Source organism: Mustela putorius, unplaced genomic scaffold, assembly GCF_011764305.1.
Source record: "Mustela putorius furo isolate JIRA1106 unplaced genomic scaffold, ASM1176430v1.1 tig00000083_pilon_pilon_pilon, whole genome shotgun sequence".
Classification (NCBI taxonomy): Eukaryota; Metazoa; Chordata; class Mammalia; order Carnivora; family Mustelidae; genus Mustela; species Mustela putorius.
Genome location: NW_025421273.1, coordinates 45,129,735 through 45,146,546, shown reverse-complemented (window position 1 = coordinate 45,146,546; position 16,812 = coordinate 45,129,735). Strand labels below are relative to the sequence as shown.

The following is a 16,812-nucleotide window of genomic DNA, read 5'->3' as shown; positions in this document are numbered from 1 at the left end:
CAGAGTCAAGGTCGGGTGCAGGTGTAAGCATCAAGAGGATGGGCTCATTGAGAGGATACTCCTGGGTTCACAGTCCAAGTCCACCACTCAGGAACTGTACAACTATGGGCACGTTACACAGACCAGCCAACGCCTAAGCATCGTCATCTGAACAAAACAGAAAAATAATACCAACCTAAAGTGCTGCTGTGAAGGTTAGATGATAGTTGGAAAATGGCACCAAGCTGCACTTGATACATCATAAAATGAAATTTTATACACACACACATGCATAAACACATGTACACATACTGCTTTAGCCACTTTTACATGTATTATTAATTCTCAAGATAATATTTAACAGTGTATAATGTTGTCCCCATTAAACTTATACCAAAAGCCCAAAGGCACTAGGTAGCCTGTCAAGGTCACAGCCAGTAAGTGTGAGCCCAATTCTGTCTAATTCTAAACCCTATGCTTTCTATAAGCTTTTCGGTGTTTCAGACAGCAATTCACGGACTGATAGTCTCAAGAAAATCCTATTCTTTTGTTCTGTGATCCAACCCAGCCATCTCTGTTCAATCTTCTCTGACTTCATCAACCCAGAGAGGTTTTTCTTTCTTTTTTTTTTTTCTCCTTAAAGCATCCCCAGGCTAGTCTCCCAACCCCTGCCTGCTCGCCCCTTGTTGGCTTCGTTTCTTTCTATCAGTAAATCTGCCTAGCGTGCATTCTTCATCCATTCAACCGGATATTTTGAGCACCAATTATAGACAAGACACTGAGTAAGAGGAGGTATGATACGAGGCCAGGCCAATAACTTTATAAATACTTCCTGTTCACATTGTTTCCACAAACTTTTTTTTTTTTTTTTAATGACACTTACACCAAGCCCAGCAATAGGCACTCAGTGGGCCAGATGAATGACAAACTGAAATATTCAGAACACTAGAGTTTAAGAACCTGGAAAAGCAGCAGCAGTTGGCTAACGGCTTCAAGATTCCAATATTCCAGGGTTGTTGGGTTTCATCTTGTTTTGTTTTCCTCAGCCTGGCCCCTTCCCAGAGGGCACGGGTAGGCCAAAAGGCAACACTGGCACCAGTCACCTGTGAACCCCGACTGCTCCCCACCACTCCCCAGAACTCCCCATGTGGACAACAGGAAGTGCCCAGTGGGGAATCTGGACTTACAAAGGAGTTTCTTTCTTTTACCCAAATCTCAAGACCCAATCCAGGGAGCAATACAAAGCCTCTTTATTGGCAAGCTAGAGGGACCCAGGATCATGAAAGCAGTGCTGGGCTCCACTAACGAATCCCAAAGCCACATCAACTGGAACTGACAGATGAGACCCTAAGAACATCTTGGAACACCCAGCAGAGAGCCACCTATGTCTGGAAGCACAGAGATCACACCTGCCCGTGCTCCTGAGCTGCCAAGAAGGCCAGGGGCTTATGAATACATGTCACAAACTCTTACCCCTACTTCCAGAAGCCCAGTAACTCCAGGAGAATCTTCTCATCAACACTTAAAATTGTATCCTTGTCGGGATCTTCTATAGTGAATACATACCCTGCCTCGGCTCAGGTAAATGAAGTACCACGTACACCAAAGGAAGGTATGATCATCCAGTATTTCGTTGCATTTTTTTTTTAAAGCGTAAGGCTAAAAATCTTGCCAGTGTCTTTAGAATGTGACACTGTAACCCATGGTTACATCCCACGGTTGGATGCCTGTAGAGCAAAGCTTCAGAGAATCCAAGGCACAAAACAAAATCCTTGACCTTTCAATAATTTTTTATTCAATAATGGCCAAACCCTTAGCTTTTACAGTAAGAGGGAAATTAATAAATGATAACTATCATGCCCAGTTACCTTCTTCTTGTACACATAAGCTTAGCCTTCCCATTCACCATGAAGTACTTTCCTGTGCTTCAGCCTTCCAAGTATAATAAAATAAAAGTCAAGTTCCTGATGACATCACACGGCTGTTGAAGATAATTTACTAAATAAAAATCAAAGTAATCAACTAAAAGAGCTACCATAAAACACAACCAAATTCTGAAAGTAGACTTTTCATAAACTGTAAATCAAGTAGCATCCTTTGTCAACAGTCAGAACAGGCCTATAAAGTAGCTTTTAAAATGTCAGTGAATGATGTTTCTTCAAGGTGGAAATGCTGGATTTGGTACCAGAAGAATTTACTTCAACCACCCTCCTGAAAGGAAGATAATGAAGTTACTAAAAAGAAAGTTCAAGTGATTGATAGAGACTTTGATTCATCAGAATAAAGGAGTTTTTGTTGTTGTTGTTTCAGTTTCGGAAATTTTAATTTTATAGAGGCCAAGTGGAAAAATTTGCTCCCTTTTCACACCTCCAGACAAGCTAAGCAGGCTAGAACATTCCGTACAGAGAACCTTCAGTGCAGTCTCCCTCATCCTACCTTCCTTCAGATTGAGTTCTGCAGCTGCTTTCTGTGTTAAAGAATTGTGAGCATGTTTCAGCGTCACATCACGTGCAAAGGTCACCCACTGTAGATGATGACAATCACATCCATTTAACAAGGTTTTATCCAGTGGCTGCTATGGACGAGGGACTGTGTGAGGTTCAAGGGCTGGTAGGCTACAAAGAAAAGTACAGTGTTTCCTCTGCTCGACCAGTTCTGAGGAAGACAAAATTCCAGAATCACGTAAGTCAGGCCATGAAAGAGAAATGGAGAAGACTAAGCAAAATGAACCAAGGGGACAGGGATTACTAGGAAAAAAAATTTTTTTTTAGCTGCTCTGAAGGATGATGTCATGTTTTACTGTCTAAATAGACCACACCCAGGGGTGCCTGGGTGGCTTAGTCACCCCATCTGCCTTTGGCTTAGGTCATGATCCTAGGATCCTGGGTTCAAGCCCAGCCCAGTCCTGCACTTCTCAGTGGGGAACCTACTACTCCCCCTCTTTTTGTCCCTTCTCTGGCTTGTGCTCACTTGTGCTCACTCTCTCTCTCTCATAAATAATAAAACCAAAATAAATCAATAAGACCACTCCCCTAGAATAATTTTACTTATTATTCAGAGGTGGTTTTTTTTTGAGTGACCTGAATGACACGCCATATTCACTTGACTCCATAGGTAAGACTGCAAGGGAAAAATTATGTTACAGATAAAACTTAGATGTTAATTGAAATGTTAATAAATTCGGATAGTTGTTTTGTCCTTTTTTTTTTTTTTTTAATTGAAACTACTTCATGAAAATGCCGAGAAAAAAATACAACCAACCCACCGTGCTGACTCCTTGGTTATCAAATACTTAATAGGAACACACATGAGGATACTACGGTAAAGAAAACAGATCAGGTCATACCCCCAAAGAAGTTAAAAAATAACAGATTCAAAATAAACACACATACAAGAAGTTGATAAGGCAGTAAAAATGTGTTGAAGAAACAAACACCAAAGAGTACACAAGTAAAATAAAAATCGAGAAAACAAATAAATCAAGGCTTACATTATGTACTTGATATGCGATAGCTCAACAAATATTTATTGAAGGGATAAAGGAACAAAGGAATGCAGAAAAGAATGAATGGACAAACATGCTCCAGGATCACTTACGGAGCCATTGCCTCCATGGGCAAGACTGGTTTACCGAATTCTCAGATTTTTTAGAAAGAAGCCATTCTCAGAAGGGCAACGTGGGGCTCACATGGCTGGCACCGCACCCGCCTTTACCTGTACTGATCTTGTTCTTCCTCCAGGAAAGGCAGGGAACGCTACAAGCTGTCATGGGTTTCTGACTTTCCTGTTCACACATGTGGTCCCATGGCTCTTATCTGCCCCCGCTGTAGGATGCGTGTAGTGTGCAGGACGCACTTCCGGAAAGAAGTTACTCTCCCTGGGGCACCTGGGTGGCTCAGTGGTTTAAGCCTCTGCCTTCAGCTCAGGTCATGATCTCAGGGTCCTGGGATCGAGCCCCACATTGGGCTCTCTGCTCAGCGGGGAGCCTGCTTTCCCCTCTCTCTCTGCCTGCCTTCCACCTATTTGTGATCTCTCTCTGTCTATCAAATAAATAGATAAAAATCTTTAAAAAAAAAAAAAAAAAGAAGTTACTCTCCCTTCCCATTGTAAGGGTGATGGTGTAGGAAACACTATAGAGGAAGCTTCTGCCAGTGTGTGCTAAGTAGCAGGCCCTAGTGGACTGACAGCATGAGCAGGAGAAACCCTCCGATTGTACCAACCACTGAGATCTTGGGATTGTTTGTTACTGAGGATAATCTAGCTTATCTTGGCTCAGGCACGCACTACCAAGCACATAAAATCATTCCCACTTCTCCTGTTCCTATACCCCATATCAACACTCCTCAGTTGCCTCAATACATTAAATCTCATTCAAAATCAATGTTTTATGATATTCCTTTAAAGCAAAGTATGTGGACAGAAAAAGAGAGAGAGAGAGAAGTTAAGGAGGGAGGGAGGGCAGAAAAGAAAGGAGCCCCCACCCCTCCATCTTTTCATCCAACAAAATCCACCACAATTCCAACTTTTCTTCCCAGCAGTTGACATGGCCATGGAATGAATGAGATTCATGAATCTTGCCAGTCTTGCCATGGGAATTCAACACACAAATAGATCAACTGAAAGGTATTGGATTGGAAAATATATAGGATCAATGCAGGAGTTAGGGGATTACAGGGTTACTACTGGAAAATAGTGGGAAAATAGTTCTTTACATCTTGAATTTCATGTTATAAATCAAGTTAAGAAATTCCATCTTCCACTCTTACCCCAGGAGAAAATTTAGTTATAAAACGTCTGATAGACAGTTGAAGTATTTTTACAGCATTCGGTCCAATATCCTAGATTTGCTTCACTTGGATTATTAATTTTTTGGACTTAGAAAACAGTTAGGTCATGATAACTATATAAAATCATCAATATGAAGTATTTCATCCTTACCTAATTCCCACTCACTTCACTTTCAGCACTTGGATAGGTCTTTTATATACAGAGAGAGAGAGAGAAAGAGATACCTCTATATAGATACATATATAAATCTATACATATATCTATCTATATATATATATTTTTTTTTAACAAAAAAGTGGGCTCAAAGAAAACCTGAATGTATTTACTTTGAAATTTCTATTGCAAATTTCAAAGTTAAATTGTGATTTGTGGCTAATCTCCCACATTCTCACCAAACTATGTCTTAGGAGCTAACAATCTAGGTTCAATTTTCTGTACTTCAAAATTAGTTTTCTACTGCTAGATTTTAAGATCTATCTAGAAAACACTAAATATTTCAACTCTATTCTAGAGCCCTTGGTGGCATTACAGCACAGTAATAATTTTAGTTACTGTAAGTGTACCACACTTCCTAAATAAAGTACACTAGACCTCTGTTCTTCTCACCCTACCTGTGAACAACACAGAAAAATTTACAAGGGACACTGGATAGGAACATTTACTAAATCCCAGTTTTACATTCAGCATTGAGTTGCCAAGTTCACATAATCCTGCAAGCATTTCTCATGACAGAATTCAATTTAATATAGGTGTCTGAAAAAATAATAATAAAATAAAATAAAATAGGCATCTGCCCTGACATTCCTAATGAGAACAAGCTGGAGGGAAACCGTTGACAGGGCAGAATATGCATTTTATCTGTTTTGGAGAGTGGAAATTACAATGAAATACAAGGGTGGAAATTTTTCCAAGGTATTCCTTCCATGACCAGTTTAAGAGCTTTAGGACACTTTCCCTGGACTTCAGCTTTCTCTCTTACAAACTCACCTCTAAAGACTAAAGACCTTTTAAGCTTTCAAATGCTATGCTTCTATTGCTCTGATTTTTAAAAAAGATACAAAGTGATTTCAGTTGTGTATTCCATTTTACTTCCTCAAATAGTCAGATGCAGGATCAGGGAGCCTAGCCTTGGTTTAAATCTTGGGTTTATTACTTACCACTTGAGGGTTTAAGAAAGTTAGTCTTTATGAACTTCAACTCCCCCCTCAAAAAAAAAATAATAATGGAAATGAAAATCATTATCCATTTCACCCCACAGGACAGTCAGGAGGAAGATTATCTGAATAATATGCATGAAGTCTTGATCCTTACCAGTATGGGCACCCATGTGGCAAATACCCATTAACAAATCAGCCCACATCCCCGAAAGGCGTATCTAGAATCTACAGATGACAAGCTAGTTACATGCAATTTTGCATTCCTTCTCTCCACCAACAACTGCCCTATTTTATTTTAACTAATTCACCTCCACCTGCTCCATCTCCTCACTCCCTGGCCACGAATCCTGTTACTTCTTCTCCTACATTCCTTCCCCTCCTCCCTACCCCCTTCAGCCTCTCTATTTTGTCTTGGGGGAAGGAGGGGTGGTGCCCCCCCCTTATTCATACCATTGAACGGTCTTAGTATACAAGCCAATAAATAATGGAGTCTGTATCATAGAAAATACCGTGTTTGTCAGCGTCAACAATGAGACGAAGTAATGGGACTGATTTGTATTAAGCCTCACGTGAAAATTGACCTCCTTATTTTATAATGACATCCCCTGTGTCTCCTTTCCCCTTTAAGCAGACAAGGAGACAAAAGGCAAATTTTAATTTATCTCTGCAAAGCTTAAATAACACATCGCATGGTGGCTCAGCAATGGGTCCCCTGTAAATGTTAATAAGCCAAAATCTTTTCATAGAATTCTCCTTTTATGTTTGCGGACAGCAACACAACAACGAGTTCCTCGGTTTTGCCAAAATAAAAAAGCAACTGTCTTCCTGCTAGGCATTTGGGGCTGTTTGCCTGCTGCTGCATTCAGGGTGAACCACGGAGGCAAGAGACAGGAGTATCTTGAAGTACTTTCGGTATCCCACAGCCATGCTATGCTTGGGGATGGGGATACGTGAGCAGAAAAATACTTATTTCACGCTTTTTTGTTCACCTTTTCCGGTAAGATTCTGAACGAAAGAGAATTCCAGTCTTTTGGAATTGATTACCCCAGAAGCCTGTCAGGTAGCTCACTCCAGCCTCGGCAATCAGGGAAATATGCACAAAGCTACCTTGTGCAGAAACTCAGAACCTCTCAGATTTCAGATCAGATAGAGAAAAGACACTCACTGTTAGCATTTTCCCAGGGTCGCGGCCAAACTTTTCATTTTACCTGCTCCCCATTGGAGAAGCAAGGCTCCTTCCCAAGCCTTTATAATTACTAAGAGAGATATGTGAGATAGGACAAAACACCACAAATATTGCTTCAACATAAATAGGGCAGTAATGTTCCTAATCCACCAACTTCGGTCAGATGATGGAAAAGCACAGAAATTGATGAGGCTTCCACTGTGGCCCCCTTAAATCTCTGGCATACTGCTGTTTCAATTTGCCCATATCATTTCTGCTTATGAATAATCTTAGTAAATGAATGAAATACAGGCATGAATCGGAAGCTCTCGGATGATACCTTTAAGTTCTTAAAGTATCCAGGTTTATGTGAGAATAGCTCCCAAAGAATCTGGCATATAGGCACAGGTGTGTGTCTTAAAATTAACCTTTATATTTCTACTACTGTCAGTTCAGATGTTTTAAGAATTCAATTTAAAGAGCAGAATAATGATCATTAGAATAAGTTAATATTATCTAAAGAGTTCTTTCAGCTCTTTAAATATTCAAAGTTGTTATAGGTACAAAAAACACATAAATTCCCCTCTACTAAACTCCAGATATCAGACAAAGGCAATTTAATATAACCATGTTTCCATTTTAATCTTCTAAATTGTTTCAGTAACTTCCAAGTCCAGGAAGCCAAGTAGCACTGGAAAATACTAAGTGCAAATCCAAACAATGTATTCTGAAAAGGGCTGTTGGAAGAGAACTAACCAATCTCGATCCCTTAGGATGCTTTCAGCTGTAAAGGAAACGAGCAAACAAACAAAATTGCCTCAAACAATAAGGATATATATTATCTCACACCATAAAAAGCCCAACGTGGATGGGCTCCAGAAATGGATGATTCCATAACTCAGAGAGTACTAACTTCACTGTCAAGGTGGCGACAAGATGGCTGCAGCTGCTCCAGGCATCACATACAGACACAACCACCAGAGGCAAAAAGAAAACCTTCTCTTTATGCCTTTCTCAGAAGCAAAGAAACACTTCAAAGAAGTCCGCCCAACTCTGGCCATGTCCATTCCACAACCAGTCCCTGGCAAGGAAAACCATGACTGGCTTAACAGGACAGACTGGACATACGGAGTCAACCACAGTGACCAGAGTGGGGTGAAGTGGACTGGATATCAAGGAATCAAACATAATCAGCATCATACCAAAAACATCTGTTTTCCCAGAGCTTGCCTCCAAAAAATGCCCTGATGCAGGTGAATGTCAAAGCCAGATACCCAACCACAAAACCATCCAATACAGTCACAAAATAACATATCAACCTTCTATCCTCCAGAGGGTTCAGCATGAAGGTCTGGGAAGGGCACTGAGCTCCGCGTATTTAAATAGGTCAGTACAAATGTCGCTTTCCCCAGCAAATAACACACAGAAAAAGAAGAATGTTTTAACAGAAATAGACACTGAGGTTTCAATCATTTGCATTTAGCACTTTGTTCTTTGGTGGTGGGGGGGGGGGGTTGTTGTTTTGTTTTGTAGAACTTTAACACACATCTTGTGTGGTGAAACAACCAGAGCTACCACAGGAAAACGAAAGAGGGTGAGGAAAAAGGTGTGCAGCAATCACATTAGGATGCAACCCACACAGGTCGAATCCCAAATCTTTCCCTTGATCTCTGCGAGCCTCCAGACCTGGTCCCCAGCACACCTGACCTCCCTTAGGACGTCTCCCATCACTGCTTCCTCCTCACCTTCTACTCCTTCCCCCATTCTAGCTTCCTTTGGGTTCCCATTCCCAGAGTGGCTCCTTTCCCAGGGTCTGCTATGGTTTTCTCTCTGGTTCCTATTGGGTCTCTGCTCAGAGACCACCATAGCCTATCCCCATCCCCAACATTCCCTACCTCAACTGTCCTTTCTTTTTCTCAGCATTCAGCACTACCTGACATATACATCTCTCTTTTGTTTTTTTGATCTGTACATTCTAGAATAGAAGTTCTGTGAAGACAGGGATCCTCAGGAGCTAGAAAAGTGTCTGACACATAATAGGTGCTCAATAAATATTTGCTGTGTGGATGAATGCAGAGAACAGGAAACCACAGCAGGAAGAAAAATATACCCACAGCTTCCATAAAAGCACACCTAAGCCTAAGAGAAGGAAATCGAGACCCAGTCACTAAGCAATACTTTAATAGAGCAGTCTCTTTTCTTTTCTTTTTCTTTCTTTTTAAGATTTTATTTATTTACCTGACGGAGGGCAGGAGAGAGAGCAAGAGAGCACAAGCAGAGGGAGCAGCAAATGGAGAGGGAGAAGCGGGCTCTCCACCAAGCAGGGAGCCCAATGCAGGGCTCCATCCAGGACCCTGGCTGGGATCATGACCTGAGCTAAAGACAGACGCTTAACTGACTGAGCCACCCAGGTGTTCCTTTTCCTCCCTAAAAGTCAAATGTGAAAATAATTATATGGCCACTGAGTCTATTCACTTTTACTGATCCAGCTGATAAAGAAGAAAATCCATTTAAAAAATATAACATAGCGTTTCAAATTATTTTTTACAAGGTAGACTGCAAAAGGAATCAAATAAAATTATTTTACTAAAATTAACACTAGGGACGCCTGGGTGGCTCAGTGAGTTAAGCCTCTGCCTTGAGCTCAAGTCATGATCCCAGGGTCCTGGGATCCAGGCCCGCATGGGGCTCCCTGCTCAGTGGGGAGTCTGCTTCTCCCTCTCCACCTGGCTTATGCTGTCTTTGACTATTTCTGTCTCTTTCTCTCTCAAATAGATGGATAAAGTCTTAAAAAAAAAAAAAGATTAAAATTAACACTTGATGTCCAACAATCACACAACACAGGCAAACTCTTCCTCTTCCCTCTTCGTTTTCTGTTTTTTGTTTTTTTTCTGAGAAACTAACTGAGAGTGGCAAAGGTGCTAGACCTGTAAGGAACACATCCCTGGTACTTCCTGTCTTACGCTGACAGTGCGTTGAGCAACTCTAAATGCATTTTCAGTTCGGCTTCTCTGACCTCCAGCAATCTGCTTCTCCTTTTGACCCAAGAAGGAAGTGAGGCGATGAAGTTCACGTTCATGATTCAGTTGACAAGGATTTTCCAAAGAACTCCTCAGGCCAACTCTGGCATCTCTTTCCTGACCTGGATCCAGGCCGTGCCCTTGCCCCGAGCCCAGTGTGTGAAGGCCACGACCTGCCGCAGGGTCTCCAAGCATTCTGACTCCTTGCAGCCACAGAAGATGTTCTCTGCAGGCACCTGGGTGACTCAGTTGGTTAAGCGACTGCCTTTGGCTCAGGTCATGATCGTGGGGTCCCGGGATGGAGTCCCACATCAGGCTCCCTGCTCAGCAGGGAGCCTACTTCTCCCTCTGACCCTCCCCCCTCTCATGCGCTCTCTTTCTCTCTCTCTCAAATAAATAAAAATCTTCAATAAAAAAATTTTAAAAAAAAATTAAAAAGATGCCTTCTGCATCATCTGCCCTGCCCTAAATATTTCCCAATTACAGAACCAAGAGAGAGTTTTTAGGTGCTCCCTGACACATGTGATTTCCAGGAGAACCTGAGGCTGATACGTAATAAAGAATCTTGAATTAAAGGTCACAGAGGTCCCTACAATCCCAGATCAAGAAGGGCCGTAATTTCCCTGGCATTTTCACTTCTGCACTCCCTTCCGCTACCAATCTCAGGAAATCCAAAGCTTTTAAATACCAGGACCAAGGGGACAAGTGCACAGCTTTTCCAGCTTGCACAGAAGTATGATAGAGATTTTCAGATTAGGGTTAGCCCACAATAGGTCTTTATTCTGTACCTCCTATATGAAATTGAAGAATTGAACAGGTTCCAAGCAAACGAATATTTCATTCTTGTTTCATAGTAAAATAAAAAGTCCTTTTCATTGGGAGGTTTAAATGTAACCCAAGAATCCGACTTCTGATTCCATCAGTATGCCACAACTAGGGTTCTCTTGGAAGTGTACATTCCTGAAAACACCACCACAAGGCACTCACTCGACCAAGCTCTCCCGGCGATCTGGTCGGGTTCAATCGCAAACTGTCAATGAGACATAAAACAGAACCAATTTTGTATAGTACGCTTCGGAAATGGAGTGAATATCCCTTACGGAGTTACTTTAGAAATACAGGAACCAAGTTTACATAGACAAAGAATTCCATCCCAAAAGCAAGGATCAAAAGTTTCTCTCACATATTAAGTTTCTACTTAAAGCCTATATATTTCAGACTCGGGAACATCTTATGTTATTCTAAAACTGTTGTTATTTTTCCTAGTAACATAGTAAAAATCATTCCTGAGATAATTCAATCGAAAGGGTTTCGTTTTATACAAGTCCTAAAAGTGAAGAAGTCTGAGCCAGCCAATAAACATGCTTTCTGAGCAAAAAGAAAGTTTACTGCTTTTTGTACAAATACATTCAGATCTTTCCAGTTTTATAGTTTATGTTCACACACTTATGTCTAGATGCTTAAGAAAGGGATCCATTTTTAGAGGTTGAAGACATCAAGATAAAAGTGTGTTTCCTGCTGTTAAACAGTTTTAAAGCCTCGGCATGTATTATAAGATAATAAAGCTCCAAATGAAACTATGGTTCCCGAGTCTATGGGAGAAACCCTCATTTTCTTTTCTTTCCAGCACAGTTTCCAGCCAATCCGTCTCCATCACAGGACTAGCTAACTACATGTGAGTAACTAGAACCACAACCGTGTAACTGGCCCAGCCCTTCTCACCACATATGTTTAAAGAGGGTGTCTTTTAAGACCCTAAGATAAAGGAATCCTTTTATCAGAGGGCATGCCCAAACCAGGTGCAACAATCCCACAGACTCCCCTATCATACACAGTCTTGTCAGTGACAGTGACATTCATGGAGAGGACACAATCATCCTACTTTACTACCTGCAGCCGCTGCCACATTCCCGTCCCCTCCCAAAGGGTATAAAGACAGAGCACACTGCTCCTGGCCGCTTCTCTCACAAGAAAGTGGGAGAGGGGGCACTAAATGAGGAAAGCTAGAGAAGACATCAAGGAGAAAGTCATTCTTCTCCAGCAACATTCAGTATCTCAATTATGGTTGGACTATGTAGTCACTTCTAACTAGCCATTAAAAAATCTGAAATAAACGATACATATGCTTGACCAAAAAATAGAAGACAGAAAAAGTGACATTTTGAAGAGTGTGGATATTTTAGCCCTCCATTTCAGCAGATAAGTAGATGGCACTGGATGAGATGGAAGGCTGGCCCCTTGAACCGAGCTGAGTTGAGTTTTTACATGCCTCTCACAGCATAAGCGATCTCACCTAGCAGAGTGTGATCCCAGGGGCTAAAGATCTAGGTTTCTCCTCCAGTATGACCCCAAATGAAAACTAGCTACTTTATCTGAGGCCCAAACAAGTAAACAGCATCCCTGGCTGTTCTTCAAATATATCAAGTGGGTAATGCCTCAGGACCCTTGCACATGCGATTTCTTCTATCTGGGAGGCTTTTACCCCAAACATCTATATGGTCTCCCTGCCTCATTTCCTCATTTTGTTCATGTCTTTACCTTAAAGCCATCTTCTCAGTGAGGTCTTCTTTGAGCCTCCAAACTAAGCTTTATCAATTCTCCTACATTTTATTTCTTCCTTCTCTGCTTTATATTTCCCCACTGCACTTAAAACTATTTAATGCCCTATACAGTTTGCTTATCTTGTTTATTATCTTCTGCTACTAGAATACAAGTTCTTTCAAGGCAGAGATTTTTCTTGTTTACTGTTGTGTTCACTGTTGTATGCCCAGTACCAGAAAAATCCAAGTGTAAATATCTACTGATAAAACAGTAATCTGCACTAATACAGGAAGAAAAACAGACAGGCTAATCTTCTTTGAAGGTGGCACATTCGTTCTCATTCATAACATGGGACATTCTCAAGAGAATTTCAGGAGCACTTTTTTAAAAGAACAGTAAAAAAAATAACTTTAGATTTAGTAAGAGTTGCAAAGAGACTTCTTATATGCCCTTCACCCAGCTTTCTCTAAGTTAGCATCCTACTACCTAACCACTGTGTATGCATCAAAACTAAGAGATTATCATTAGTACAATACTTTGAACTAAACCAGGGTTTAGTCCCCCAGTAATGTCCCTATTCTGTTTAGCAGCCTGACTGCTGAGTGTCCTCCAATTAGTGACAGCTTCTCAGCTTCCCTTGCTGTCCCTAATCTTGACATTTTTAAAAGGCACTTCGTCAGGTATTTTGTAAATGTTCCTCATTTGGGGTTTGTCTGGTGTTTTCACATGATTATTCTGGGGTATAGATTTCGGAGAATAGCACAGACTCGAAGAACAGCCTTCTTCCTACCTCATATCAAAGGGCATCTGGTGTCAACGATCATTCTTATTATTATCATCAGTGACAATAACCTTGAATAGTTGTTGAAGGTGGCGCTACCAGTTTCCTGCACCATAAAGTTACTTTTTTCCCTTTCCACGTTCTACTTGTTCTAAGTAAGTCACTATGTCATCCCGCACTCAGAATTGACTTTCACCACACATGATGTCTGTTTTGTGTGCTGAATTTTTGCGGAAATGCACCTCCACTATCCTTTGGTCACCAAGACAAAAGGAGGTCTATAAAACATACGTGGCACATCCCAAAAAGGAGATCGACCATCAGCCACATATTAAAATTATTTCTGTGGGCCCAGTTAACATGGACTGGGATAGGGGGAAGGAAGCAGGCAGAGTATAAGCACAGAAATGGAAGAAGTAGCGCATTTATGGATTAAACTATTTCCCCAATACGGCAGAATAAAACAGCAAGTGAACTGAGTCCAGGTGTGATCCCCCAATCCACGTCCTTGGCAATGACCCAAATAATTTCTTGATTATTACAACTGGGTAAGACTTTTTGTTCTGTTCATTGTGTTTAACCAACAGCATTTATTTATCAGTATTGTAGAAAGAAAACAAAACATGTGGGCAAGACAGTTAATTGCCTCCAAGTTCTTCCTATATAATAGAATCCCCAATTTATAGCTTAGGCACATGGTTGCCCAGAATAAAGTCCCAGTCCAAGCCACCGTCAGAGCAATGTGTGGCCATCTGACTAATTCCAGACACTACACTGGAAACAGAAGTTCTAAACTAGCACATAAATCTAACTATTGCCACTTGTGAGCCTGAAGTCCACTGAGGAGGAGAGGGGCCCATACCTACAAGTAATATTTACCCTAAATGTCAGAGAAAGAAACCAAGGTGCAGAGATGCTCATTAACCTGCTGAGTCTCTAACTAGTCAAGTGGAGAAGCCAAGAGTGAAGCCAGGTCTGATGGGAAGTTCAGGGCTGCCTAATAAAACACAGGCAACAAAGATTTCAATTTCAGATCAAAGAACATAGGTCTAACTAAAAATTTTGTTACTTATTTGAAACTCCAATCTAACAGGGCCCCATTGCCTTTTTATCTGCTAAATCTGGCAACCCCAGTTAGACTCCAAAGCATACATTGATACCATCTGATAATTCATGGCTTACTAACCTCACACACCAGGACACGGCAGGTGTTCTCCTACACGTCATGTTCCCTCCAGAGCCATCTGACGACCCGAGTTGAACTCAGCAGGGCACATACACAGACAAAAGGCACAGATAACAGCTAGCCAACAAAGTGAAGAAAACTGTATCCCTCAGCATTCCAGGGAGTCAGAGGCTGCCCAGCCTGAGGAGTCTTCACCCCCTGAGAGAAGCAGGGGGAGCAGGAGTATATAGAGTCACCTAAGCTTTGGAAAATAGCAGAGTAAGAGGCATGCGTCGGCAGGTTGGCAGAGGGTCATAGAAAGAGGACATCCAGGATTCAAGGGGAACAGGAATGTTGTCTGCTCTGCGGCTAACACTACTTTTCTGTCTTTAAAGTAAAAAAGAAATAAAAATAAAAAAGATCCATGTGCTGATGCTTCCAAGGTGAGTCAGTTCCCGACGGTGATTGCAAAGAAATACCATATCTAGCTTCAAGTATGAGAAGAAAGGCTTCGAGGCAAGCCACAGGGCTCTACGGGTGGAATGGGACATCTATCTAACACAGACTGGAAGGAAAGGTGAAACGGACACCCACTGACTGAGCATGTCCACGACCTAGAGTCACAGAACAGCGGTTTCTAACCTAGCTGGCCATCACAACCACCCAGAGGTGCATGGAAAGCAAGAAAACCGAATGATTCTGTTAAATAGACAAGTTGGGTAATTCTGGCACCTTGAGGAACTTCTCCCACCAACTCCTCCAGCTCTTGACCCAACCTGGGCCCTGATCCTTGCAGGTGATTGCTAAAAGGTTACATTGCAAAGAAGACTTCATCAGGCTGTTTGGCGGACTTTTTCATGGCTTTTCTTCATGAGAAAAGGGGAAAGGGACACTAAATGACACTGACCCACATAGGGCACCAAATCCCTTCTTTCTTGAGCTCACTTCCGGGAAGCCGACTACAGGCTCTCCATGGCTCTTTTATACTCCAATGCCTCATTGTAGAATTTTACTTTCAGAAAAACAAATGAGAGCATTCTATCGAGTTTCCATGGTGATTTTTTTTTTCTCTCCTTTCTGGAACACTTATTATATGCAGAATAAAATACCTTAGAGCACGCTGACAAATATGAATTATCTCAGAGGATAAACTTAGTAGTTATCATCCACAAAATTACATTTTTAAAAAAACTTGTTGCAGCAGACTGGGAAAACCACGACAATGATTTCTGCATCACTCAAAATACCAGGGGAAAAGATCTCTGATTATCAATATAATCCATATAAGGTGCTCAGATAATAAATACTCACAATCCTAAATGGCTTTACACGAGAGGGGACTTACTTATTTGCATTAATTTCTTAGTAGAGAAGTCTGAACTGAAACACAGTGGAACAGAAACAGATGTTCAACCCATATATGCAGATAAGAATTCTTCACTTGCCTGCTTATCACTAACAGATGAAGAAGTGTATTCATTAAGGAAACAAAGCTTGCCCAAGTGGGACAGAGCCAGAGCACAATTCCCCATTGGTCCACAGTATAACTGAATTTTCCCAATTTCAAAAGGAGAGAAGTTAAAGACACTGAAAAAACAAATACATGGTTTAAAAATACAACAGAGCTAGCCCAACTTGGTCATCCAAAGAAGACCATGCCCCGTCCATCAGCTCTAGTTCCTTTATACCCAGAAATGAATTGTTACATTCTCTTTTTTTTTCTTAAATTCCTAGATTTCTTAATGTTGTTTTTTTTTTTTTCAATCCCAGTTCTGTCATATTCCCAAGCTTAGAAAATTGAGAGTCAAGTTGACCCTAGTGTTGGTCAACTCCAAGTAGATCCCTGGTTTGTTTTTAGAATGGGTTTTGAAGACAATACCTATAGAACGTTCAGAAGAAGGGTATCAAATTCAACATGCATGAAAGCCCACGTGTGCTCTTCTCCCTTACAGGCCTAAAACACAAAACCAAACATAGGCTCTTCTTCCCACTTGGCTGTAAATCTCAGCAAATGCCATTACCACGGGCCCAAACATCAGGCTACCATCTGGCATTACCTTTAACCCCTTCCTCCCCCAACACTTGCACTTGTTTACAACTTTAGTGCGGAGGACCCTTGGATGACCAGGAAGGCAGAGCCTCACGCCAAGGGCCTTTGACTATCTGCATTTTCTCTTTTCTCACTCACTGCTCAGCCCTGTGCAGCCTGGTTTCTA

At 41.4% G+C, this 16,812-nt stretch overlaps 1 protein-coding gene across 18 annotated transcripts in view; it reads right to left on the bottom strand.

Moving 5' to 3' along the window:
* LIMCH1 (LIM and calponin homology domains 1) overlaps positions 1 to 16,812 on the bottom strand; it is a 326,042-nt gene that overhangs the window by 281,215 nt on the left and 28,015 nt on the right. The window lies entirely within an intron of this gene.